We start from the raw sequence: 17223 nt of genomic DNA, 5'->3' as shown, positions 1-17223 counted from the left end.
CGAGCTAGAGCTTACGAGCTCGGATCCCAGACCCGCGCCTTGAGAGGTATCAACCTGAGAACACTTGGCAGCCTGCACAGCGAACCCCCGAAAAACCTACACTCTGCTGACGAGGAACAACAATTCCGAAACACCGGTGTCCAGAGTTGGTGCTGCAACCTTGCTATAACACACTTTTCATCGAATTAGCGCACACGCTATCAAAGACTGCATTTACCATGATGCTCCTGGGGCACACCTGCTGGTGGGTGGAGTCGGAGTGCGACCCCTTCTTTACAGTTAATTGGCTCTCTCGAGCTAGAGCTGACGAGCTCGGATCCCGCACCCGCGCCTTGAGAGGTATCAACCTGAGAACACTTGGCAGCCTGCACAGCTAACCCCCGAAAAACCTACACTCTGCTGATGAGAAACAACAATTCCGAAACACCGGTGTCCAGAGTTGGTGCTGCAACCTTGCTATAACACACTTTTCATCGAATTAGCGCACACGCTATCAAAGACTGCATCTGCCATGATGCTCCTGGGGTACACCTGCTGGCGGGTGGAGTCGGAGTGCGACCCCTTCTTTACAGTTAATTGGCTCCCTCGTGCTAGAGCTGACGAGCTCGGATCCCGCACCCGCACCTTGAGAGGTATCAACCTGAGAACACTTGGCAGCCTGCACAGCTAACCCCCGAAAAACCTACACTCTGCTGACGAGGAACAACAATTCCGAAACACCGGTCGGTGTCCAGAGTTGGTGCTGCAACCTTGCTATAACACACTTTTCATCGAATTAGCGCACACGCTATCAAAGACTGCATCTACCATGATGCTCCTGGGGTACACCTGCTGGTGGGTGGAGTCGGAGTGCGACCCCTTCTTTACAGTTAATTGGCTCCCTCGATCTAGAGCTGACGAGCTCGGATCCCGCACCCCCGCCTTGAGAGGTATCAACCTGAGAACACTAGGCAGCCTGCACAGCTAACCCCCGAAAAACCTACACTCTGCTGACGAGGAACAACAATTCCGAAACACCGGTGTCCAGAGTTGGTGCTGCAACCTTGCTATAACACACTTTTCATCGAATTAGCGCACACGCTATCAAAGACTGCATCTACCATGATGCTCCTGGGGTACACCTGCTGGTGGGTGGAGTCGGAGTGCGACCCCTTCTTTACAGTTAATTGGCTCCCTCGATCTAGAGCTGACGAGCTTGGATCCCGCACCCACGCCTTGAGAGGTATCAACCTGAGAACACTTGGCAGCCTGCACAGCTAACCCCCGAAAAGCCTACACTCTGCTGACGAGGAACAACAATTCCGAAACACCGGTGTCCAGAGTTGGTGCTGCAACCTTGCTATAACACACTTTTCATCGAATTAGCGCACACGCTATCAAAGACTGCATCTACCATGATGCTCCTAGGGTACACCTGCTGGTGGGTGGAGTCGGAGTGCGACCCCTTCTTTACAGTTAATTGGCTCCCTCGAGCTAGAGCTGACGAGCTCGGATCCCGCACCCGCGCCTTGAGAGGTATCAACCTGAGAACACTTGGCAGCCTGCACAGCTAACCTCCGAAAAACCTACACTCTGCTGACGAGGAACAACAATTCCGAAACACCGGTGTCCAGAGTTGGTGCTGCAACCTTGCTATAACACACTTTTCATCGAATTAGCGCACACACTATCAAAGACTGCACCTACCATGATGCTCCTGGGGTACACCTGCTGGTGGGTGGAGTCGGAGTGCGACCCCTTCTTTACAGTTAATTGGCTCCCTCGATCTAGAGCTGACGAGCTCGGATCCCTCACCCACGCCTTGAGAGGTATCAACCTGAGAACACTTGGCAGCCTGCACAGCTAACCCCCGAAAAGCCTACACTCTGCTGACGAGGAACAACAATTCCGAAACACCAGTGTCCAGAGTTGGTGCTGCAACCTTGCTATAACACACTTTTCATCGAATTAGCGCACACGCTATCAAAGACTACATCTACCATGATGCTCCTGGGGTACACCTGCTGGTGGGTGGAGTCGGAGTGCGACCCCTTCTTTACAGTTAATTGGCTCCCTCGATCTAGAGCTGACGAGCTCGGATCCCGCACCCACGCCTTGAGAGGTATCAACCTGAGAACACTTGGCAGCCTGCACAGCTAACCCCCGAAAAGCCTACACTCTGCTGACGAGGAACAACAATTCCGAAACACCGGTGTCCAGAGTTGGTGCTGCAACCTTGCTATAACACACTTTTCATCGAATTAGCGCACACACTATCAAAGACTGCACCTACCATGATGCTCCTGGGGTACACCTGCTGGTGGGTGGAGTCGGAGTGCGACCCCTTCTTTACAGTTAATTGGCTCCCTCGATCTAGAGCTGACGAGCTCGGATCCCGCACCCGCACCTTGAGAGGTATCAACCTGAGAACACTTGGCAGCCTGCACAGCTAACCCCCGAAAAACCTACACTCTGCTGACGAGGAACAACAATTCCGAAACACCGGTCGGTGTCCAGAGTTGGTGCTGCAACCTTGCTATAACACACTTTTCATTGAATTAGCGCACACGCTATCAAAGACTGCATCTACCATGATGCTCCTGGGGTACACCTGCTGGTGGGTGGAGTCGGAGTGCGACCCCTTCTTTACAGTTAATTGGCTCCCTCGATCTAGAGCTGACGAGCTCGGATCCCGCACCCCCGCCTTGAGAGGTATCAACCTGAGAACACTTGGCAGCCAGCACAGCTAACCCCCGAAAAGCCTACACTCTGCTGACGAGGAACAACAATTCCGAAACACCGGTGTCCAGAGTTGGTGCTGCAACCTTGCTATAACACACTTTTCATCGAATTAGCGCACACGCTATCAAAGACTGCATCTACCATGATGCTCCTAGGGTACACCTGCTGGTGGGTGGAGTCGGAGTGCGACCCCTTCTTTACAGTTAATTGGCTCCCTCGAGCTAGAGCTGACGAGCTCGGATCCCGCACCCGCGCCTTGAGAGGTATCAACCTGAGAACACTTGGCAGCCTGCACAGCTAACCTCCGAAAAACCTACACTCTGCTGACGAGGAACAACAATTCCGAAACACCGGTGTCCAGAGTTGGTGCTGCAACCTTGCTATAACACACTTTTCATCGAATTAGCGCACACACTATCAAAGACTGCACCTACCATGATGCTCCTGGGGTACACCTGCTGGTGGGTGGAGTCGGAGTGCGACCCCTTCTTTACAGTTAATTGGCTCCCTCGATCTAGAGCTGACGAGCTCGGATCCCGCACCCACGCCTTGAGAGGTATCAACCTGAGAACACTTGGCAGCCTGCACAGCTAACCCCCGAAAAGCCTACACTCTGCTGACGAGGAACAACAATTCCGAAACACCAGTGTCCAGAGTTGGTGCTGCAACCTTGCTATAACACACTTTTCATCGAATTAGCGCACACGCTATCAAAGACTACATCTACCATGATGCTCCTGGGGTACACCTGCTGGTGGGTGGAGTCGGAGTGCGACCCCTTCTTTACAGTTAATTGGCTCCCTCGATCTAGAGCTGACGAGCTAGGATCCCGCACCCGCGCCTTGAGAGGTATCAACCTGAGAACACTTGGCAGCCTGCACAGCTAACCCCCGAAAAACCTACACTCTGCTGACGAGGAACAACAATTCCGAAACACCGGTGTCCAGAGTTGGTGCTGCAACCTTGCTATAACACACTTTTCATCGAATTAGCGCACACGCTATCAAAGACTGCATCTACCATGATGCTCCTAGGGTACACCTGCTGGTGGGTGGAGTCGGAGTGCGACCCCTTCTTTACAGTTAATTGGCTCCCTCGAGCTAGAGCTGACGAGCTTGGATCCCGCACCCGCGCCTTGAGAGTTATCAACCTGAGAACACTTGGCAGCCTGCACAGCTAACCTCCGAAAAACCTACACTCTGCTGACGAGGAACAACAATTCCGAAACACCGGTGTCCAGAGTTGGTGCTGCAACCTTGCTATAACACACTTTTCATCGAATTAGCGCACACACTATCAAAGACTGCACCTACCATGATGCTCCTGGGGTACACCTGCTGGTGGGTGGAGTCGGAGTGCGACCCCTTCTTTACAGTTAATTGGCTCCCTCGATCTAGAGCTGACGAGCTCGGATCCCGCACCCACGCCTTGAGAGGTATCAACCTGAGAACACTTGGCAGCCTGCACAGCTAACCCCCGAAAAGCCTACACTCTGCTGACGAGGAACAACAATTCCGAAACACCAGTGTCCAGAGTTGGTGCTGCAACCTTGCTATAACACACTTTTCATCGAATTAGCGCACACGCTATCAAAGACTACATCTACCATGATGCTCCTGGGGTACACCTGCTGGTGGGTGGAGTCGGAGTGCGACCCATTCTCTACAGTTAATTGGCTCTCTCGAGCTAGAGCTGACGAGCTCGGATCCCGCACCCGCGCCTTGAGAGGTATCATCCTGAGAACACTTGGCAGCCTGCACAGATAACCCCCGAGAAACCTACACTCTGCTGACGAGGAACAACAATTCTGAAACACCGGTGTCCAGAGTTGGTGCTGCAACCTTGCTATAACACACTTTTCATCGAATTAGCGCACACGCTATCAAAGACTGCGTCTACCATGATGCTCCTAGGGTACACCTGCTGGTGGGTGGAGTCAGAGTGCGACCCCTTCTTTACAGTTAATTGGCTCCCTCGAGCTAGAGCTGACGAGCTCGGATCCCGCACCCGCGCCTTGAGAGGTATCAACCTGAGAACACTTGGCAGCCTGCACAGCTAGCCTCCGAAAAACCTACACTCTGCTGACGAGGAACAACAATTCCGAAACACCGGTGTCCAGAGTTGGTGCTGCAACCTTGCTATAACACACTTTTCATCGAATTAGCGCACACGCTATCAAAGACTGCATCTACCATGATGCTCCTGGGGTACACCTGCTGGTGGGTGGAGTCGGAGTGCGACCCCTTCTTTACAGTTAATTGGCTCCCTCGATCTAGAGCTGACAAGCTCGGATCCTGCACCCACGCCTTGAGAGGTATCAACCTGAGAACACTTGGCAGCCTGCCCAGCTAACCCCCGAAAAGCCTACACTCTGCTGACGAGGAATAACAATTCCGAAACACCAGTGTCCAGAGTTGGTGCTGCAACCTTGATATAACACACTTTTCATCGAATTAGCGCACACGCTATCAAAGACTACATCTACCATGATGCTCCTGGGGTACACCTGCTGGTGGGTGGAGTCGGAGTGCGACCCCTTCTTTACAGTTAATTGGCTCCCTCGAGCTAGAGCTGACAAGCTCGGATCCCAGACCCGCGCCTTGAGAGGTATCAACCTGAGAACACTTGGCTGCCTGCACAGCTAACCCCCGAAAAACCTACACTCTGCTGACGAGGAACAACAATTCCGAAACACCGGTGTCCAGAGTTGGTGCTGCAACCTTGCTATAACACACTTTTCATCGAATTAGCGCACACGCTATCAAAGACTGCATTTACCATGATGCTCCTGGGGTACACCTGCTGGTGGGTGGAGTCGGAGTGCGACCCCTTCTTTACAGTTAATTGGCTCTCTCGAGCTAGAGCTGACGAGCTCGGATCCCGCACCCGCGCCTTGAGAGGTATCAACCTGAGAACACTTGGCAGCCTGCACAGCTAACCCCCGAAAAACCTACACTCTGCTGATGAGAAACAACAATTCCGAAACACCGGTGTCCAGAGTTGGTGCTGCAACCTTGCTATAACACACTTTTCATCGAATTAGCGCACACGCTATCAAAGACTGCATCTGCCATGATGCTCCTGGGGTACACCTGCTGGCGGGTGGAGTCGGAGTGCGACCCCTTCTTTACAGTTAATTGGCTCCCTCGTGCTAGAGCTGACGAGCTCGGATCCCGCACCCGCACCTTGAGAGGTATCAACCTGAGAACACTTGGCAGCCTGCACAGCTAACCCCCGAAAAACCTACACTCTGCTGACGAGGAACAACAATTCCGAAACACCGGTCGGTGTCCAGAGTTGGTGCTGCAACCTTGCTATAACACACTTTTCATCGAATTAGCGCACACGCTATCAAAGACTGCATCTACCGTGATGCTCCTGGGGTACACCTGCTGGTGGGTGGAGTCGGAGTGCGACCCCTTCTTTACAGTTAATTGGCTCCCTCGATCTAGAGCTGACGAGCTCGGATCCCGCACCCCCGCCTTGAGAGGTATCAACCTGAGAACACTAGGCAGCCTGCACAGCTAACCCCCGAAAAACCTACACTCTGCTGACGAGGAACAACAATTCCGAAACACCGGTGTCCAGAGTTGGTGCTGCAACCTTGCTATAACACACTTTTCATCGAATTAGCGCACACGCTATCAAAGACTGCACATACCATGATGCTCCTGGGGTACACCTGCTGGTGGGTGGAGTCGGAGTGCGACCCCTTCTTTACAGTTAATTGGCTCCCTCGATCTAGAGCTGACGAGCTCGGATCCCGCACCCACGCCTTGAGAGGTATCAACCTGAGAACACTTGGCAGCCTGCACAGCTAACCCCCGAAAAGCCTACACTCTGCTGACGAGGAACAACAATTCCGAAACACCAGTGTCCAGAGTTGGTGCTGCAACCTTGCTATAACACACTTTTCATCGAATTAGCGCACACGCTATCAAAGACTACATCTACCATGATGCTCCTGGGGTACACCTGCTGGTGGGTGGAGTCGGAGTGCGACCCCTTCTTTACAGTTAATTGGCTCCCTCGAGCTAGAGCGGGCGAGCTCGGATCCCAGACCCGCGCCTTGAGAGGTATCAACCTGAGAACACTTGGCAGCCTGCACAGCTAACCCCCGAAAAACCTACACTCTGCTGACGAGGAACAACAATTCCGAAACACCGGTGTCCAGAGTTGGTGCTGCAACCTTGCTATAACACACTTTTCATCGAATTAGCGCACACGCTATCAAAGACTGCATTTACCTTGATGCTCCTGGGGTACACCTGCTGGTGGGTGGAGTCGGAGTGCGACCCCTTCTTTACAGTTAATTGGCTCTCTCGAGCTAGAGCTGACGAGCTCGGATCCCGCACCCGCGCCTTGAGAGGTATCAACCTGAGAACACTTGGCAGCCTGCACAGCTAACCCCCGAAAAACCTACACTCTGCTGATGAGGAACAACAATTCCGAAACACCGGTGTCCAGAGTTGGTGCTGCAACCTTGCTATAACACACTTTTCATCGAATTAGCGCACACGCTAGCAAAGACTGCATCTACCATGATGCTCCTGGGGTACACCTGCTGGTGGGTGGAGTCGGAGTGCGACCCCTTCTTTACAGTTAATTGGCTCCCTCGAGCTAGAGCTGACGAGCTCGGATCCCGCACCCGCGCCTTGAGAGGTATCAACCTGAGAACACTTGGCAGCATGCACAGCTAACCCCCGAAAAACATACACTCTGCTGACGAGGAACAACAATTCCGAAACACCGGTGTCCAGAGTTGGTGCTGCAACCTTGCTATAACACAATTTTCATCGAATTAGCGCACACGCTATCAAAGACTGCATCTACCATGATGCTCCTGGGGTATACCTGCTGGTGGGTGGAGTCGGAGTGCGACCCCTTCTTTACAGTTAATTGGCTCCCTCGAGCTAGAGCTGACGAGCTTGGATCCCGCACCCGCGCCTTGAGAGGTATCAACCTGAGAACACTTGGCAGCCTGCAAAGCTAACCCCCGAAAAACCTACACTCTGCTGACGAGGAACAACAATTCCGAAACACCAGTGTCCAGAGTTGGTGCTGCAACCTTGCTATAACACACTTTTCATCGAATTAGCGCACACGCTATCAAAGACTACATCTACCATGATGCTCCTGGGGTACACCCGCTGGTGGGTGGAGTCGGAGTGCGACCCCTTCTTTACAGTTAATTGGCTCTCTCGAGCTAGAGCTGACGAGCTCGGATCCCGCACCCGCGCCTTGAGAGGTATCATCCTGAGAACACTTGGCAGCCTGCACAGATAACCCCCGAGAAACCTACACTCTGCTGACGAGGAACAACAATTCCGAAACACCGGTGTCCAGAGTTGGTGCTGCAACCTTGCTATAACACACTTTTCATCGAATTAGCGCACACGCTATCAAAGACTGCATTTACCATGATGCTCCTGGGGTACACCTGCTGGTGGGTGGAGTCGGAGTGCGACCCCTTCTTTACAGTTAATTGGCTCTCTCGAGCTAGAGCTGACGAGCTCGGATCCCGCACCCGCGCCTTGAGAGGTATCAACCTGAGAACACTTGGCAGCCTGCACAGCTAACCCCCGAAAAACCTACACTCTGCTGATGAGAAACAACAATTCCGAAACACCGGTGTCCAGAGTTGGTGCTGCAACCTTGCTATAACACACTTTTCATCGAATTAGCGCACACGCTATCAAAGACTGCATCTGCCATGATGCTCCTGGGGTACACCTGCTGGCGGGTGGAGTCGGAGTGCGACCCCTTCTTTACAGTTAATTGGCTCCCTCGTGCTAGAGCTGACGAGCTCGGATCCCGCACCCGCACCTTGAGAGGTATCAACCTGAGAACACTTGGCAGCCTGCACAGCTAACCCCCGAAAAACCTACACTCTGCTGACGAGGAACAACAATTCCGAAACACCGGTCGGTGTCCAGAGTTGGTGCTGCAACCTTGCTATAACACACTTTTCATCGAATTAGCGCACACGCTATCAAAGACTGCATCTACCATGATGCTCCTGGGGTACACCTGCTGGTGGGTGGAGTCGGAGTGCGACCCCTTCTTTACAGTTAATTGGCTCCCTCGATCTAGAGCTGACGAGCTCGGATCCCGCACCCCCGCCTTGAGAGGTATCAACCTGAGAACACTAGGCAGCCTGCACAGCTAACCCCCGAAAAACCTACACTCTGCTGACGAGGAACAACAATTCCGAAACACCGGTGTCCAGAGTTGGTGCTGCAACCTTGCTATAACACACTTTTCATCGAATTAGCGCACACGCTATCAAAGACTGCATCTACCATGATGCTCCTGGGGTACACCTGCTGGTGGGTGGAGTCGGAGTGCGACCCCTTCTTTACAGTTAATTGGCTCTCTCGAGCTAGAGCTGACGAGCTCGGATCCCGCACCCGCGCCTTGAGAGGTATCAACCTGAGAACACTTGGCAGCCTGCACAGCTAACCCCCGAAAAACCTACACTCTGCTGATGAGAAACAACAATTCCGAAACACCGGTGTCCAGAGTTGGTGCTGCAACCTTGCTATAACACACTTTTCATCGAATTAGCGCACACGCTATCAAAGACTACATCTACCATGATGCTCCTGGGGTACACCTGCTGGTGGGTGGAGTCGGAGTGCGACCCCTTCTTTACAGTTAATTGGCTCCCTCGAGCTAGAGCGGACGAGCTCGGATCCCAGACCCGCGCCTTGAGAGGTATCAACCTGAGAACACTTGGCAGCCTGCACAGCTAACCCCCGAAAAACCTACACTCTGCTGACGAGGAACAACAATTCCGAAACACCGGTGTCCAGAGTTGGTGCTGCAACCTTGCTATAACACACTTTTCATCGAATTAGCGCACACGCTATCAAAGACTGCATTTACCTTGATGCTCCTGGGGTACACCTGCTGGTGGGTGGAGTCGGAGTGCGACCCCTTCTTTACAGTTAATTGGCTCTCTCGAGCTAGAGCTGACGAGCTCGGATCCCGCACCCGCGCCTTGAGAGGTATCAACCTGAGAACACTTGGCAGCCTGCACAGCTAACCCCCGAAAAACCTACACTCTGCTGATGAGGAACAACAATTCCGAAACACCGGTGTCCAGAGTTGGTGCTGCAACCTTGCTATAACACACTTTTCATCGAATTAGCGCACACGCTATCAAAGACTGCATCTACCATGATGCTCCTGGGGTACACCTGCTGGTGGGTGGAGTCGGAGTGCGACCCCTTCTTTACAGTTAATTGGCTCCCTCGAGCTAGAGCTGACGAGCTCGGATCCCGCACCCGCGCCTTGAGAGGTATCAACCTGAGAACACTTGGCAGCATGCACAGCTAACCCCCGAAAAACATACACTCTGCTGACGAGGAACAACAATTCCGAAACACCGGTGTCCAGAGTTGGTGCTGCAACCTTGCTATAACACAATTTTCATCGAATTAGCGCACACGCTATCAAAGACTGCATCTACCTTGATGCTCCTGGGGTATACCTGCTGGTGGGTGGAGTCGGAGTGCGACCCCTTCTTTACAGTTAATTGGCTCCCTCGAGCTAGAGCTGACGAGCTTGGATCCCGCACCCGCGCCTTGAGAGGTATCAACCTGAGAACACTTGGCAGCCTGCAAAGCTAACCCCCGAAAAACCTACACTCTGCTGACGAGGAACAACAATTCCGAAACACCAGTGTCCAGAGTTGGTGCTGCAACCTTGCTATAACACACTTTTCATCGAATTAGCGCACACGCTATCAAAGACTACATCTACCATGATGCTCCTGGGGTACACCCGCTGGTGGGTGGAGTCGGAGTGCGACCCCTTCTTTACAGTTAATTGGCTCTCTCGAGCTAGAGCTGACGAGCTCGGATCCCGCACCCGCGCCTTGAGAGGTATCATCCTGAGAACACTTGGCAGCCTGCACAGATAACCCCCGAGAAACCTACACTCTGCTGACGAGGAACAACAATTCCGAAACACCGGTGTCCAGAGTTGGTGCTGCAACCTTGCTATAACACACTTTTCATCGAATTAGCGCACACGCTATCAAAGACTGCATTTACCATGATGCTCCTGGGGTACACCTGCTGGTGGGTGGAGTCGGAGTGCGACCCCTTCTTTACAGTTAATTGGCTCTCTCGAGCTAGAGCTGACGAGCTCGGATCCCGCACCCGCGCCTTGAGAGGTATCAACCTGAGAACACTTGGCAGCCTGCACAGCTAACCCCCGAAAAACCTACACTCTGCTGATGAGAAACAACAATTCCGAAACACCGGTGTCCAGAGTTGGTGCTGCAACCTTGCTATAACACACTTTTCATCGAATTAGCGCACACGCTATCAAAGACTGCATCTGCCATGATGCTCCTGGGGTACACCTGCTGGCGGGTGGAGTCGGAGTGCGACCCCTTCTTTACAGTTAATTGGCTCCCTCGTGCTAGAGCTGACGAGCTCGGATCCCGCACCCGCACCTTGAGAGGTATCAACCTGAGAACACTTGGCAGCCTGCACAGCTAACCCCCGAAAAACCTACACTCTGCTGACGAGGAACAACAATTCCGAAACACCGGTCGGTGTCCAGAGTTGGTGCTGCAACCTTGCTATAACACACTTTTCATCGAATTAGCGCACACGCTATCAAAGACTGCATCTACCATGATGCTCCTGGGGTACACCTGCTGGTGGGTGGAGTCGGAGTGCGACCCCTTCTTTACAGTTAATTGGCTCCCTCGATCTAGAGCTGACGAGCTCGGATCCCGCACCCCCGCCTTGAGAGGTATCAACCTGAGAACACTAGGCAGCCTGCACAGCTAACCCCCGAAAAACCTACACTCTGCTGACGAGGAACAACAATTCCGAAACACCGGTGTCCAGAGTTGGTGCTGCAACCTTGCTATAACACACTTTTCATCGAATTAGCGCACACGCTATCAAAGACTGCATCTACCATGATGCTCCTGGGGTACACCTGCTGGTGGGTGGAGTCGGAGTGCGACCCCTTCTTTACAGTTAATTGGCTCCCTCGATCTAGAGCTGACGAGCTCGGATCCCGCACCCCCGCCTTGAGAGGTATCAACCTGAGAACACTAGGCAGCCTGCACAGCTAACCCCCGAAAAACCTACACTCTGCTGACGAGGAACAACAATTCCGAAACACCGGTGTCCAGAGTTGGTGCTGCAACCTTGCTATAACACACTTTTTATCGAATTAGCGCACACGCTATCAAAGACTGCATCTACCATGATGCTCCTGGGGTACACCTGCTGGTGGGTGGAGTCGGAGTGCGACCCCTTCTTTACAGTTAATTGGCTCCCTCGATCTAGAGCTGACGAGCTCGGATACCGCACCCCCGCCTTGAGAGGTATCAACCTGAGAACACTAGGCAGCCTGCACAGCTAACCCCCGAAAAACCTACACTCTGCTGACGAGGAACAACAATTCCGAAACACCGGTGTCCAGAGTTGGTGCTGCAACCTTGCTATAACACACTTTTCATCGAATTAGCGCACACGCTATCAAAGACTGCATCTACCATGATGCTCCTGGGGTACACCTGCTGGTGGGTGGAGTCGGAGTGCGACCCCTTCTTTACAGTTAATTGGCTCCCTCGATCTAGAGCTGACGAGCTCGGATCCCGCACCCACGCCTTGAGAGGTATCAACCTGAGAACACTTGGCAGCCTGCACAGCTAACCCCCGAAAAGCCTACACTCTGCTGACGAGGAACAACAATTCCGAAACACCAGTGTCCAGAGTTGGTGCTGCAACCTTGCTATAACACACTTTTCATCGAATTAGCGCACACGCTATCAAAGACTACATCTACCATGATGCTCCTGGGGTACACCTGCTGGTGGGTGGACTCGGAGTGCGACCCCTTCTTTACAGTTAATTGGCTCCCTCGAGCTAGAGCGGACGAGCTCGGATCCCAGACCCGCGCCTTGAGAGGTCTCAACCTGAGAACACTTGGCAGCCTGCACAGCTAACCCCCGAAAAACCTACACTCTGCTGACGAGGAACAACAATTCCGAAACACCGGTGTCCAGAGTTGGTGCTGCAGCCTTGCTATAACACACTTTTCATCGAATTAGCGCACACGCTATCAAAGACTGCATTTACCATGATGCTCCTGGGGTACACCTGCTGGTGGGTGGAGTCGGAGTGCGACCCCTTCTTTACAGTTAAGTGGCTCTCTCGAGCTAGAGCTGACGAGCTCGGATCCCGCACCCGCGCCTTGAGAGGTATCAACCTGAGAACGCTTGGCAGCCTGCACAGCTAACCCCCGAAAAACCTACACTCTGCTGACGAGGAACAACAATTCCGAACACCGGTGTCCAGAGTTGGTGCTGCAACCTTGCTATAACACACTTTTCATCGAATTAGCGCACACGCTATCAAAGACTGCATCTACCATGATGCTCCTGGGGTATACCTGCTGGTGGGTGGAGTCGGAGTGCGACCCCTTCTTTACAGTTAATTGGCTCCCTCGAGCTAGAGCTGACGAGCTTGGATCCCGCACCCGCGCCTTGAGAGGTATCAACCTGAGAACACTTGGCAGCCTGCAAAGCTAACCCCCGAAAAACCTACACTCTGCTGACGAGGAACAACAATTCCGAAACACCGGTGTCCAGAGTTGGTGCTGCAACCTTGCTATAACACACTTTTCATCGAATTAGCGCACACGCTATCAAAGACTACATCTTCCATGATGCTCCTGGGGTACACCTGCTGGTGGGTGGAGTCGGAGTGCGACCCCTTCTTTACAGTTAATTGGCTCCCTCGATCTAGAGCTGACGAGCTCGGATCCCGCACCCGCGCCTTGAGAGGTATCAACCTGAGAACACTTGGCAGCCTGCACAGCTAACCCCCGAAAAACCTACACTCTGCTGACGAGGAACAACAATTCCGAACACCGGTGTCCAGAGTTGGTGCTGCAACCTTGCTATAACACACTTTTCATCGAATTAGCACACACGCTATCAAAGACTGCATCTACCATGATGCTCCTGGGGTACACCTGCTGGTGGGTGGAGTCGGAGTGCGACCCCTTCTTTACAGTTAATTGGCTCCCTCGAGATAGAGCTGACGAGCTCAGATCCCGCACCCGCGCCTTGAGAGGTATTAACCTGAGAACACTTGGCAGCCTGCACAGCTAACCCCCGAAAAACCTACACTCTGCTGACGAGGAACAACAATTCCGAAACACCGGTGTCCAGAGTTGGTGCTGCAACCTTGCTATAACACACTTTTCATCGAATTAGCGCACACGCTATCAAAGACTGCATCTACCATGATGCTCCTGGGGTACACCTGCTGGTGGGTGGAGTTGGAGTGCGACCCCTTCTTTACAGTTAATTGGCTCTCTCGAGCTAGAGCTGACGAGCTCGGATCCCGCACCCGCGCCTTGAGAGGTATCATCCTGAGAACACTTGGCAGCCTGCACAGATAACCCCCGAAAAACCTACACTCTGCTGACGAGGAACAACAATTCTGAAACACCGGTGTCCAGAGTTGGTGCTGCAACCTTGCTATAACACACTTTTCATCGAATTAGCGCACACGCTATCAAAGACTGCATCTACCATGATGCTCCTGGGGTACACCTGCTGGTGGGTGGAGTCGGAGTGCGACCCCTTCTTTACAGTTAATTGGCTCCCTCAAGCTAGAGCTGACGAGCTCGGATCCCGCACCCGCGCCTTGAGAGGTATCAACCTGAGAACACTTGGCAGCCTGCACAGCTAACCCCCGAAAAACCTACACTCTGCTGACGAGGAACAACAATTCCGAAACACCAGTGTCCAGAGTTGGTGCTGCAACCTTGCTATAACACACTTTTCATCGAATTAGCGCACACGCTATCAAAGACTGCATCTACCATGATGCGCCTGGGGTACACCTGCTGGTGGGTGGAGTCGGAGTGCGACCCCTTCTTTACAGTTAATTGGCTCCCTCGAGCTAGAGCTGACGAGCTCGGATCCCGCACCTGCCCCTTGAGAGGTATCAACCTGAGAACACTTGGCAGCCTGCACAGTAAGCATGGGCGGAAAATCCGTTACGCTCGCGGATTTTGCAGATTTTCGGTAAATTCGCAATCCGCGAGATTCGCGAATTTCCCGCAAAATCCGCAAATCCGCGAGCAGCAGATTTTATGGCTTGCTCGCACTGTTCGCGTGAGTTCGAGGCTTCCCAGTTCAACTTCGCGCCCCGCGAATAAGCGCTAAATTGCAGAAATACGATCTTAGCAAAACTGAAACTACTTACCAGGTTCAAAAGTTCAAGCTCATCATTAGTAGCCATTTCCTGTATTGCTTCCTGAGGGGCCCCTCCAGAGTTCAGTTGCCTACTTGCAACTATTATGTGACCCTGCTCTGACCCTCAGAATAGTTACACAAAGGTCCTGAATTACAGCTAAGGCAGACAAGCAGGAGCCAGGCTGGAAGTTCAAATCCTGTGACACAATAATCAGCCCCTAATTCATTATTGTCAGTTGGGGCAGGGCAGGTGTTGTAACTAATTTTGCAACAATGAAAGCACTTAGCAAGTGCAAAAGATCACTAATCAGGAAGCACTAAGGAAGCAGGTGCCAGCTAAAAAAATATTCTGTGACACATTAATCAGCCCCAAATTAATTCAGGTCACTTGAGGCAGGGAAGGTGTGCTTTGCTTTGCCGAAAATAATGTACACTGGACAACCAGAGGGTGCGGTGATGAAACAGAGGGTGGCATGGGTGGGCCAGAGGGTGGCATGAGTAGTCAGAGAGTGGCAGTGGTGACAGAGAGTGGCAGTGATGAAGAGGAGTGTCCCAAACAGGCTGGACACGTAGAAACAACAAGTTTGCAAAACTTGCGACCCGACAGGTAAGTTCGCGTTTGCGAAATTCTACAAAACCCTCGCGAACTGGCAGAAACCCGCGCGAACACACACAAAAAAAATCCGCAAATTCGCGAGAATTCGCGGATTTTGCGGATTGCGAGTTCGTAAATCCGCAAAATTCGCGAACGCGAGATTCGCAAAATTCGCCCATGCTTACTGCACAGCTAACAGCCGAAAAACCTACACTCTGCTGACGAGGAACAACAATTCTGAAACACCGGTGTCCAGAGTTGGTGCTGCAACCTTGCTATAACACACTTTTCATCGAATTAGCGCACACGCTATCAAAGACTGCATCTACCATGATGCTCCTGGGGTACACCTGCTGGTGGGTGGAGTCGGAGTGCGACCCCTTCTTTACAGTTAATTGGCTCCCTCGAGCTAGAGCTGACGAGCTCGGATCCCGCACCCGCGCCTTGAGAGGGATCAACCTGAGAACACTTGGCAGCCTGCACTGCTAACCCCGAAAAACCTACACTCTGCTGACGAGGAACAACAATTCCGAAACACCGGTGTCCAGAGTTGGTGCTGCAACCTTGCTATAACACACTTTTCATCGAATTAGCACACACGCTATCAAAGACTGCATCTACCATGATGCTCCTGGGGTACACCTGCTGGTGGGTGGAGTTGGAGTGCGACCCCTTCTTTACAGTTAATTGGCTCCCTCGAGCTAGAGCTGACGAGCTCGGATCCCGCACCCGCGCCTTGAGAGGTATCAACCTGAGAACACTTGGCAGCCTGCACAGCTAACCCCCGAAAAACCTACACTCTGCTGACGAGGAACAACAATTCCGAAACACCGGTGTCCAGAGTTGGTGCTGCAACCTTGCTATAACACACTTTTCATCGAATTAGCGCACACGCTATCAAAGACTGCATCTACCATGATGCTCCTGGGGTACACCTGCTGGTGGGTGGAGTCGGAGTGCGACCCCTTCTTTACAGTTAATTGGCTCCCTCGAGCTAGAGCTGACGAGCTCGGATCCCGCACCCGCGCCTTGAGAGGTATCAACCTGAGAACACTTGGCAGCCTGCACTGCTAACCCCCGAAAAACCTACACTCTGCTGACGAGGAACAACAATTCCGAAACACCGGTGTCCAGAGTTGGTGCTGCAACCTTGCTATAACACACTTTTCATCGAATTAGCGCACACGCTATCAAAGACTGCATCTACCATGATGCTCCTGGGGTACACCTGCTGGTGGGTGGAGTTGGAGTGCGACCCCTTCTTTACAGTTAATTGGCTCCCTCGAGCTAGAGCTGGCGAGCTCGGATCCCGCACCCGCGCCTTGAGAGGTATCAACCTGAGAACACTTGGCAGCCTGCACAGCTAACCCCCGAAAAACCTACGCTCTGCTGACGAGGAACAACAATTCCGAAACACCGGTGTCCAGAGTTGGTGCTGCAACCTTGCTATAACACACTTTTCATCGAATTAGCGCTCACGCTATCAAAGACTGCATTAAAAAGCAGAAAACAAACCAAGAGCAAAGAAACTCAAAGCCTTATTTATGAAGACCTTGCGCCAAAAGAGCATCACTTATTTACTATGTATAAAGTGATGCACCGGTTGCACAAGGCAATCATAAATAAGGGCCACATGAAAATACCATTCATTTGCACCCAA

The sequence above is a fragment of the Lissotriton vulgaris genome, chromosome 7 (assembly GCF_964263255.1).
Source record: "Lissotriton vulgaris chromosome 7, aLisVul1.2, whole genome shotgun sequence".
NCBI lineage: Eukaryota > Metazoa > Chordata > Amphibia > Caudata > Salamandridae > Lissotriton > Lissotriton vulgaris.
The sequence above is the reverse complement of the archived record's forward strand: the minus strand, read 5'-3'. Positions refer to the sequence as shown.